The sequence below is a fragment of the Tympanuchus pallidicinctus genome, unplaced genomic scaffold (assembly GCF_026119805.1).
Source record: "Tympanuchus pallidicinctus isolate F22 unplaced genomic scaffold, pur_lepc_1.0 scaffold33, whole genome shotgun sequence".
Lineage (NCBI taxonomy): Eukaryota > Metazoa > Chordata > Aves > Galliformes > Phasianidae > Tympanuchus > Tympanuchus pallidicinctus.
The window spans coordinates 1,210,133-1,219,777 of NW_026294751.1; the positions used below are offsets into that span (position 1 = coordinate 1,210,133).

The following is a 9,645-nucleotide window of genomic DNA, read 5'->3' on the forward strand; positions in this document are numbered from 1 at the left end:
GTTTACCATTATAATTTAATGTATTACAACAAACTGCTTGATAATGCTGTCCACAATGCCCGAGCTACTCGGTGATGGCAGGCAGAAGCCACTCTGCCTTGGTCATTGATGTCATTTAGGACCTGCCTGAGAAATCTGCCACCCTGCCACGTTCATTAGAAGCAGATAATGGTTCTGAGCAGAGTTTTTAGTGGCTCTCTTCTGCATCCTGTGGTTAAATTCCTTGTCTCACACGCACTGTAGGAAGTCCTGTTCAGCCCATGCTGGGACCAGACCTGCTGGAGAGCCTTGTCCAGGTATTCAGGCGTTCGCCTGCAAGCGAGCCCTTCCAAAAGAGCTCATAGTGGCACTGCCAAATACCTGGCAGTGCTGCTCGGTCAACTGGAAATGTGAGAATTTGATACAAGGGTGTATCTGTGCACAGATACACGCTGTGAGGAGTTCAAACCAAGTCTGAGGCTGAACTGGGTGGAATTTGGACAGAATTTCTCACTGTTGTGGCAAAGTAGAACCCAAACCTGGTGTGTGTGACGGCCCTGCGCTGGATGGCACGAGGTGGGAATGGAGAACTTTGTGGAATCTTGCCCTGACGCTGTGCTGCCTTGTCAGGAGACCCAGCACTCAGTGCCTGGTGGTCATTAAGGGCCACTGTTCTTTTCCTTTGCAACCAACAGCAATATTAGAGGGAGTTACTTGAGTGTGCGAAACACAGGGAGAGAGCAAGAAGATGCAATCTAGATGCAAAATGGTTTTATTTTTAAAAGGTCTTTTTCCTTAAATTGGCTCATCTCAGGGGTAGTTTAAAGTGCATAATAATCCACAGTTGTGCAGGCACAGTGCATGATGATATTTTTATATACTGTTTGAAAAACTACAAATAGAAAGGTTTACCTGCTTTAAAACGCTTTCCATTTAAAAGGCACGCAGCTTCATCTGATACGGATTGCTTTGTTGGAGATAACACAAAACGATAGCGTGATGTCACTTTGTCTCCATGACATTTTAAAGTCCAGGTATCCCAAAGCACTTATCAAAGCCATTACAAGATACACTGAATTACACCAAACCTACTGGTAAAGCAGCAGTGGTGTTAAGCACACACATGGATGCTGCTGCACTGAAGTGTAGAGAGGGGATGGGCTGAATGCAGGCTGAATGCTCGTGCATTAGGAAGTCTGCCAGCTCTGGTGCAACATGCAAAGCACTGCGAAGGCATTTGGGTGCAGCAGCTGTTGCAGTGCTGCTGTGTTTCTAGGGAAAGTGAATCAGTCAGGCTGTGTAAGGGGAGTTCCTACAGCACCTGACCAAATTAACTGATGCTTGTGTAGGATGCTGGCTGCCTTGTGTTCATGTCTACCATCCATAGGAGTCAAGGCGAGGCGACTGCAGGGCCAGCTGCCCCTCAAGTAGCGTTTGAAAGAGTCTTTAGAAAAAAAGCACCATAAAGTGAAACTCCGGCTGTAAATTTTAATTTTTGCTGGGAAAGTTGAGCAGAACCTTTTCTTTTCTGGAGTGTAATCAATCGAGTTTTGAAAAATACAAACAGTGTAGCTTGAGGGAAACTGGGGGGGAAAAACAACGACTAATGATCCCGGCTCAGGCTGTGGATGCTGGTGTTCTCACTCTTCCCCTTCACTCCAGGGTGTTGTCCTTTACAGACTGCTAAATCAGGAAGCTTCTTCTCTGGGGGCAGGGAAAATACTGTGATCTAGCAGCACGTATTTCTCCAATGATCTGAGTGTGAGCCTCGCTGTCAGGGGGTGCTTTGCTTTGCTCTTCTAGCTCTTCAGACCCTGAATTCCACCTTATCTGCTGGCTGGCTATGGCAAAGCTCCAGTAGAAAATATAATAGTAGAAGTGACAACAGCAGCGTCTGTTCCCTCAGCAGAAATTCAACCCAATCTCCTCTGACTGTGATGTACGCAGGCGGCTGTGTGCGATGGGGGCAGACGTGTGCCCCTGGCTGGGATGGTCCATCTCCCCATCTCGGTGTTGATTGCAGTGACAGCTGTCGTGTGCTGGCGACTTACCCCACTACACCTACGTGGTTTCAGAAATCCCTGAGCTTGACAAACTCTGAGAGCATCCACTTTGCTCTCTGTGGGCAACTGTTTGTGTGTGCTGTGTACGTGTATGTTTACACGCGCACATCCTTGCAATAGGTGATTTGCAAAGAAAGATGCTAGGTGATACAGACAACTTCAGGCATCATCTGCTAAGGAGCCCTAAACAGCTTGCATTTGTTTTAGAGTGAAAATCCTCCAACTGCTCTCCTACCAACCCTGTAACACGTTCTGAGATGCTGTGCTTCTGGAAGCTGAGGCTTGCAACTGAAACGTCTGAGCACGGGGCTAATGTGATTGCTGAGATAAAATGCAACATTCAAAAAACCACCACGTGCCAAGGAACTGCTGAGCGGCCTGGGCCAGGTGCTGATGTCAGCTCCTCCAGCAGATTTCCACTCTTTCAAATGGATTATTGTGGCTTTACATTGGCGATTGGAGTCTGGCCAAAGAGTTTTGCCTTTGGTACACGACAAGTTGATTCTCTAGGGCAGACGTGGCCTTGCAGAATAGCTGGGAACTGCTGCAACCTGCTGTTTGCTCCACTGAGTGAGAAGATGGTACGTTACTGTGGCTGCTGTAATCTAATAAGGCAAATCTATGGTGGGAATGAAAGTGCTGTGCATCCATCCCATAGCTACCTTGGGACACTCTGTGTTATTTGTGCAAGAGTGCTCCAGCCTGGGAAGGACCTTTCCCTGAGGGACTGATGCTTTATATCCATGAGTGGTTTTTTTTGTTTCTCAGGGAATATTTTACAGTACTGGGGCTTACTAAGATCCAAAGTGTTTGTATTAACATAAAGATTTGTGCATCCCTGCTGAGACCTGCTGGGTGTGTGTGTCTTACGGGACACAAACAGAGGTGTGGAGCTAAAAGAGCTGTAAGTCTGAACAAGCACATGGCTGCTCCCTGCCATTGAGGGCTGGGTCACTCTGGCTGCACAGCTAACGCCTCCGACTTGCTTCTCAGCACTAATAAGGAGCAGAAGGATGCCTTATCAGAGATGCAGTTCCTGTTATCACTCTGGAGAGGCAGAGATGCTGTACAATGCAAAAGAAAGGATGGGGGAGCTGTGTGGTGCCTGATAATAAAGCTGCGGTTGTCTCCGCTGCCTTTATTTACTTAGAACTGCCTTGTAGCTGGGCTTAAAGTTTAAATAATACTAAAGAAAGAAGACAGAAATCAAATGCCATACAAAGCAAAGTGCCTCAGTGCTTCCAATTTAACGGCTCATGTGAGAACTTGAAAGGAATCATACGTGATAATGAGTCATTTCATCTCAGTGATGCTGATGAAGGGCTGCTCCTCGTTGCCGCAGCTCCAGAGGGGAGTCAGAGCAGTGGGGAGCAGCTCTGGGAAGGAGGAGAGCAGGAGGCTGTGCTGTGCAGCAGACTGAGAGAGCAGCAGGGAAAGGTGAAAGGAAGGAGTTGGGTGAGGAATTCCCACTTGGCTTTGGTCAGTGTAAGTTCTGTGTGGCTCAGACCCTGAGAATACCGACCTGTAGGGAGGTTTAAGAAGTGTTTTTCTGTTCACAGCATGAACAAACTTGTCATAAGAAAACCACGAGGCTGAGCAGGAAGATGATTGTGGACTGTCCTGCTGAATTCATGCAGAAGAGACCAAATAAATGATACCCTGTGACATTTGTGCAGCCAAAGATGGTATTTGTCCAGCCAAAGCCAGTAGCTGCATACTCAGCAGACAGGAACTCAATATAAACCTGCTCTTTACAGATAAATTTTTAGCCTTGGAGACTTTTTCTCAAAATCTGGCCTGTGTTTTCTGCTCCAACTGCCTTCTAAATCCGTACTGAGCTATCCATTACAATTCATCCCTTTTGATCCCAGTTCTGGAGAGCTGAGCAGGCTGTACCACTTGGTATTACTTACCAAGTAGGGTTTTCACAGCCAACCTCTGAAAAATAGTAAATCTGAAGGGAAAATCCTTTTCTTTTTTTTTTTTTTTTTCATTCATTAAAAGCATTACAAATGACCTTTACCTGCTGCAAACATAATCCATTAATAATGTGCCTTGTGCTGGACAGATGATGGGGATCTTCTGCCTGAGGATTAAGGGATTGTGCAAACTCATCACTGCTGACGCACTGAGAAAATGTTTACATTTCTTCAAATCACAGGTGGGACCGTCCTCAGAGGTGCTAACACCTATAGCAGGGTGCACGTCCATCTTGTGCCCACCTTGCTTTGAAAAGCTTAGCTCGAGTGTTGGAGTTTTTGTGTTTGCTGAGAGTGCGGTGGGCTCATTGCTGTGTGATCCTGCAAGTGCTGGGCTGGGCTGCAGCACAGACGGCATGGATTTCCCAGCTGTGAGTGAATGGGAAGAAGGCAGAGGATGTTCACTTGTCACCCTCATCCATCTCAGCTCGCTGAAGTTGCTATTGCAAATAGAAGTTAAATGTTGAGAATGTAGCAAGCAGCGTGGACAAAACCTCACACGCTGCTATTCTTACAGCTGAGGCAGCTTCATGGAGACTGGGACGTGTCAGGGTGATTTATCACACAGCTTCTGGAGAAAATAAACAATTCTGGTGGCAGAAAAGAGCTTTCCTCATTGAAGAGCCATCAGATTTGCCAGGACAGTAATGGGCTGGGGAGATGGCCCCGAGGGATGGGCAGAGGCATGAGGAAGCTGCCGGGTGAATGGGCAGCAAGCAGGGCTGTCACTGCGCTCAGTGCTGCAGCAAACTTGGCAGAAAACTGATCTGCTCATTTTCCACTGTCAATCCAAAAATACAGAGAAAATAAATACTAGCTACTCTGTGAATGTAAGCCTGTGTTTGGAGGGCTGGCAGAAAGGTGAGGGCTGCCCCAGTGCCGGGACCTCACAGCTTGGACCGCTCTTTCTGCACCCGTGTGATGAGCCCCAGTGGCTTCATGTGATAACCTGATGGGGATAGTGGGGCCCAATGGCACGTGCCCCATAAGAGATGCATTGTGAGTCCCATAGAAGCCCTTGGCCTTCCTGATGGGGTTCTGATGAAGGCTCTGCCCTTCGGTCCCAGCTGTGCCCTCAGCACGGTGGCCTCCAAACACCATCACCTTCCTGCCAGCGACAGCTGCAAAAGTGTGTCCAGATCTTATGTTAGGTCTCATTAGGGGCTCATCCTGATAACATTCATTAGGCTTTTGAGGTTAATCTTCACAGATTCATGTCATATTTCTTGCTTAAACGACAAGCCTTGTTATGATCCCCTCTCTAAGTGAAAGGAATGCTGGCAGTGGCCCCATGAAGAGGTGGAGGTGGGACAGCCTGCAGCCCGGACCCTTTGCAGGCAAAGCTTTGTGTAGCCAATTAACGCAGGGTTAACTCTCAAGTTCAGCTGTATAATTACATCTGCCTTTTCTCCTTATATTCGTCTGGATTAATTACATCTGTGCTGCTGAACAATTCCTCCTAATTGCAGACAAAGAGCATCCTCCTTCACCCAGGGTGCGACAGGGCGGTGGGATGGCTGGGAGTAGTGAGGCACTCCATTCAAGCTGTGCTAATTCTGCTTGAGATGAGGCCCATGTTTTCTTCCCTGGAAACTCATTATATAGGTTATCGGCTACTTAGAGCTGCCAATAATAGATGCTACTGTGCTGTAGCATTGTGCTTCCAGTGCCCAGACTGTTACCCTCATGAGAAAAGTGGGTTAGAGCAGTGAAAATAGTTCACCTGCTTCTCTGGTGACGGAGCAGAAGGTAAATCTGGGAGCCTTGGTGGGACTCAGGAGCTTTCTATTGCTTTTAACAAGTCAGCACAGTTTTTGGATGCGTGCAGACGGTGGTGGGGTGAGAGGGAAAGGAGTATTATTCACCCAGAGCAGCCTGCTGCTTTTTCTGGTTCCCAACCATCCATGCCACTGGATACTTATGACAACCGCAGTGCTTTTTATTGTCCGGAGGGCTCTCCTGAGCATATTAACTACTTAAATCTCATTAAAATCTAGCAGGAGCCGAGTTCTGAAATCTCATTTGTCTTAAAGAGTATGAGGTTGTGTTTTTCAATTAAAGGAGGTTTTATCTCCTCTTCCTCTGGCTGGCCTGTGCTGAGCAGGTTGCAGCACCCAGGACTCCACGTACTACTTGGCTCTGCAGTTTCAGAGCTGCTCACAAGGTACAGCTGGGCTAATAAGTGATGCTTCAGCCCATTATCGAGGAGGTATGGTGCACGGATTGAGTCAGTTAAGTGATTATATTGGGAATGTATGGGGCGATAAACGTCTCCCTTGCTCATAACCCAGTGGCTAATGCAAAGAGATACTGCTAGACTGCTCTGTTTCTGCTGGGCTCTACTGCATTTAAATTGCAATTAGGTTGTATATTTGAAGAAGAAGGAAAAAAAAAAAAGCACAATTCAGCTGCAGTGTAATTCAGTGAAGGTGAACTTCACCCCTGTTCTGCATTGGTTTACAAGGTGAGTGCTTCACAACCACTAGATTTTGACCCAGAGGGTTTGTTCCACCTTGACCTCCTGTGTCTGAAGGTAGTGAGTTGTTCATTCTACTGGAAGCATCTGGAAGGCCTGCATACCTGGTGTAGCTGTTTGCCTTTCCTGAATGGGTTACCCTTAGTATCTCAGTGTCCTGAACTGCAGTCTGGACTTGGTGTGGAGCTGGCCCATTCTCTGAACCCCAAGTGCTCAGGTGAATTTAAGTTCGGGTCTTTACATGCGGTGTGGTTGGATTAGACATGACATTTGTCCTGGCCAGCCAGCATCCTTGCTGCAACATACAGGTCATCCTGCCTGCAGCAGTGCCCTCTCCCCTTTTAACTGCTGAATTTGAAACACATTAGTCAGTTCTGCAAGACTTTTACAGAAAACCAAGGACAGGAAGCTGAATTTTTTGCTCTGCTCTTTTGAAGGCTGAGTTTTCCCATGGAATAAGGCAGTGACAGGAAATGGAAGCAAAATAAAAAAAAAAAAAACAGTGGATCATCATACGTGGTACAGTCTGTAAGATTTTGAAAAAGCCATTTGATTCTTATCTATGGCAGTGATTGCCTTGCTCTGTCCTTAGAATCACACCTGTATCTGAGAGCGTTCCTTGACTGTGTAATGTACATTTGCAGGTTATTCTGAAAGGCAAAGCATTCCTTTTGCTCATTAAAAAGAGAGACTTAAAGTTCTTTGCCCAGGTGGACAATACAGGTAGGTACCCAAGGCCAGGCTGATGCAGACAGCTGTGTTGAAGGTCCCTGGGCTCTGGCCTATTGCACAGCCCCACCTGCTTTGCTTTATCACTTCCCTCATCAGCCCAGCCAAGCTCCCAGATGGATTCTTGCCCTGAAATCAAAAGGGAATTTTTAATTAATATCTGATCATTTGGAATTCGTAACTTTGAAACAATAGAACAATTACAGCATCTGAATCCCATGAGCCATTAATGAGGCTGTCATAAAGCCGCAGTGTCATCTCAGAAGCTGCTCTCATTGCACACAGGAGGGTGGTCAGCAGCCCCAGGCAGGCGGTCAGGCACAGTGCTGCCCAACGTGACTGCTCACTCCTTCATCTGAGAGATGGCTGTTCATTAAAGGGAAGAGAAAGCCATGAGAACACTGCTTGTCATCTGTAAATAGCCAATTCCTTGCAAAGTTCACATTCTTGCCTGGTGATTGATAGAGGAGTTCATGAATGCTTTAAATGCATATAGCTAAGTGACAGCTGAAAAAGGTTACTTCCCTCTTTGGCAGTAACTGGCTTTATTAGGGATGGATTTGTGTGCATTTTGTCTTCCTTCATCTTTTACCCAGGTGAGCCGGTCCTAGCCTAGGAACTGCCCTGGGTATTTTTGCTTGAAAACTGTGTTAGTGCCTCCTGCAACATCTCACAGTGCCAGCTCTTCCCATGGGCGTGCTTGAGAGAGTACTGATGGGAGAAAAAGGTCACAGGAGAGGTGGGATGTTGAGAGAAAAGTGGGGAAGTGAAGGAGAAAAGAGACTTTGCCCTCTTCTACAAAGAGCTTGTGTGAGCTGAGGCAGTAAACAGAAGTGGATGCATGAGGGTGAACAGGAAGGAGGGATGAAGGCAGAGGATGTGGAAGAGCGAAAGATGGAAGAGAATGGAGGGTTCCTCTGGTCAGTTCTGTTTCTCACTGGGTAGTTCAGATGAACTAATATGAATTAAGGCCCCTTAAATTCTAAAGAAGAGGGTTTGTGACATGATCTAAAACAGTTCAACTAATCCACTTTAAAATTAATTTGGTTTAATTTTCCTTGGGGCCCCCATGTGGATATACTCTTAAATACCAAGAATAAATAACAGGTAACTCGGTTGTAAATCACCAGAAGTAATTGTGTACCTACTCACCTATTGTAAATCAGCAGTAACTCCAGTGGGGCTGATTCTCTTCTTGTATACCTGGAATAAACGAAGAGCAACTTGCTGTGAGTCAATAAAGCTAATTTTCCTCCTCTACTTCCCTGGATAAAACAATAGCGAGTCCAGGGGCAAGCTGAGAGAAATTCAAACCAAGGAGGTTCATATTTCAACTTCCGACAATAATTACCTGCTGGAACAACAGACCAAGGACTGTGATGGATTCTGTGTGAACGTGGACTTTTTCTGTCAATATGAGGTAATTTTCTAAGAGAATAGTGAATATCCCATAAAAGGCTGAGATGGAGTTCTCATCTCTCCCTTGGTTCCTGTGTTTGCTGTTGCCATGGTCGTGCTCAGAGGGGAAAGGTAGCATCTTAATAAGCCCTACGTGGGGCTTATGGCTATGAAAAATAATGAGTGATAGCAGCGATGGTGAATCGTATGTAGTATTTTTTTCCTCTTCTGACAATACTGCCTCTGGCAAATGTACCACTCAAGTTGAAACGAATTCTGTGTTGCATGCTGAGGCTGAGCTCCATCCTACCGATGCAGTTTGTGCCAGTGTGAAATGTGACAGAGTCCAAACCAGAAGAAAACATAATTAGCAAAGCGAGTAGAATCCCCATCTGATGTTGTGGCACTTTGCACCCCAGTGACACAGGAACAACCAAGTTGCACAGGCTGTTGAACAAAGCACCACCAGCATGGTTCTCAATTTGATGGCAGAAAAGAAATGAACGAGGTGCTGTAGCCCAAATGGCTGTAAAACTGCCCTGAAGGAGTGTTGGTTGCAAGAGGAGCTCCCATGTTTCCTTCCTCTTCAGGAACAGAAAAACTTACCGTCAAGGAAGGGGTTCCTTCTTCCCAGTGTGACCTAGAGGAGAAGGTGGTCACTAGGTCATGTAAGTGAGGTCTGTTCTCTCCTTATCTCAGGCTGAGTGGATTGGGTTCAGCCCACAGGTTTCATCTTGAAGCATGGGATGCAATGTCTTGACTAGAAAATTGATCTGAAATCCTGCTCAGCCTTCCAGTAGAACCTCGGTGTGTCTGTGAGAATCACAGAATCACAAGGTTGGAAACAACCTGCAAGATCATCTAGTCCAACCACCCTCCCATTCCTATTAGTACCACGAGCACTAAACCGTATCTCGTAGCTCCTCATCCAGGCAGGTTCTCCATGAGGTTCTCCTTCCTCCTTGGGTCTCCTCTCCCCTCTGCAGGAACAGGCTGCAGCTGAAGTTTTTGTAACGATTTG

The 9,645-nt window shown here is 46.5% G+C and overlaps 1 long non-coding RNA gene across 1 annotated transcript; it reads right to left on the minus strand.

The window, feature by feature from the left end:
* Window positions 1-6,554: 6,554 nt before the first annotated feature.
* LOC128088297 (uncharacterized) lies at window positions 6,555-9,438 on the minus strand. Its single transcript, XR_008210218.1, has 3 exons — window positions 9,231-9,438; window positions 8,379-8,429; window positions 6,555-7,355 (listed from the first exon to the last, which is right to left on the minus strand). It is a non-coding gene; the product is annotated as an uncharacterized LOC128088297 (long non-coding RNA).
* Window positions 9,439-9,645: the final 207 nt, after the last annotated feature.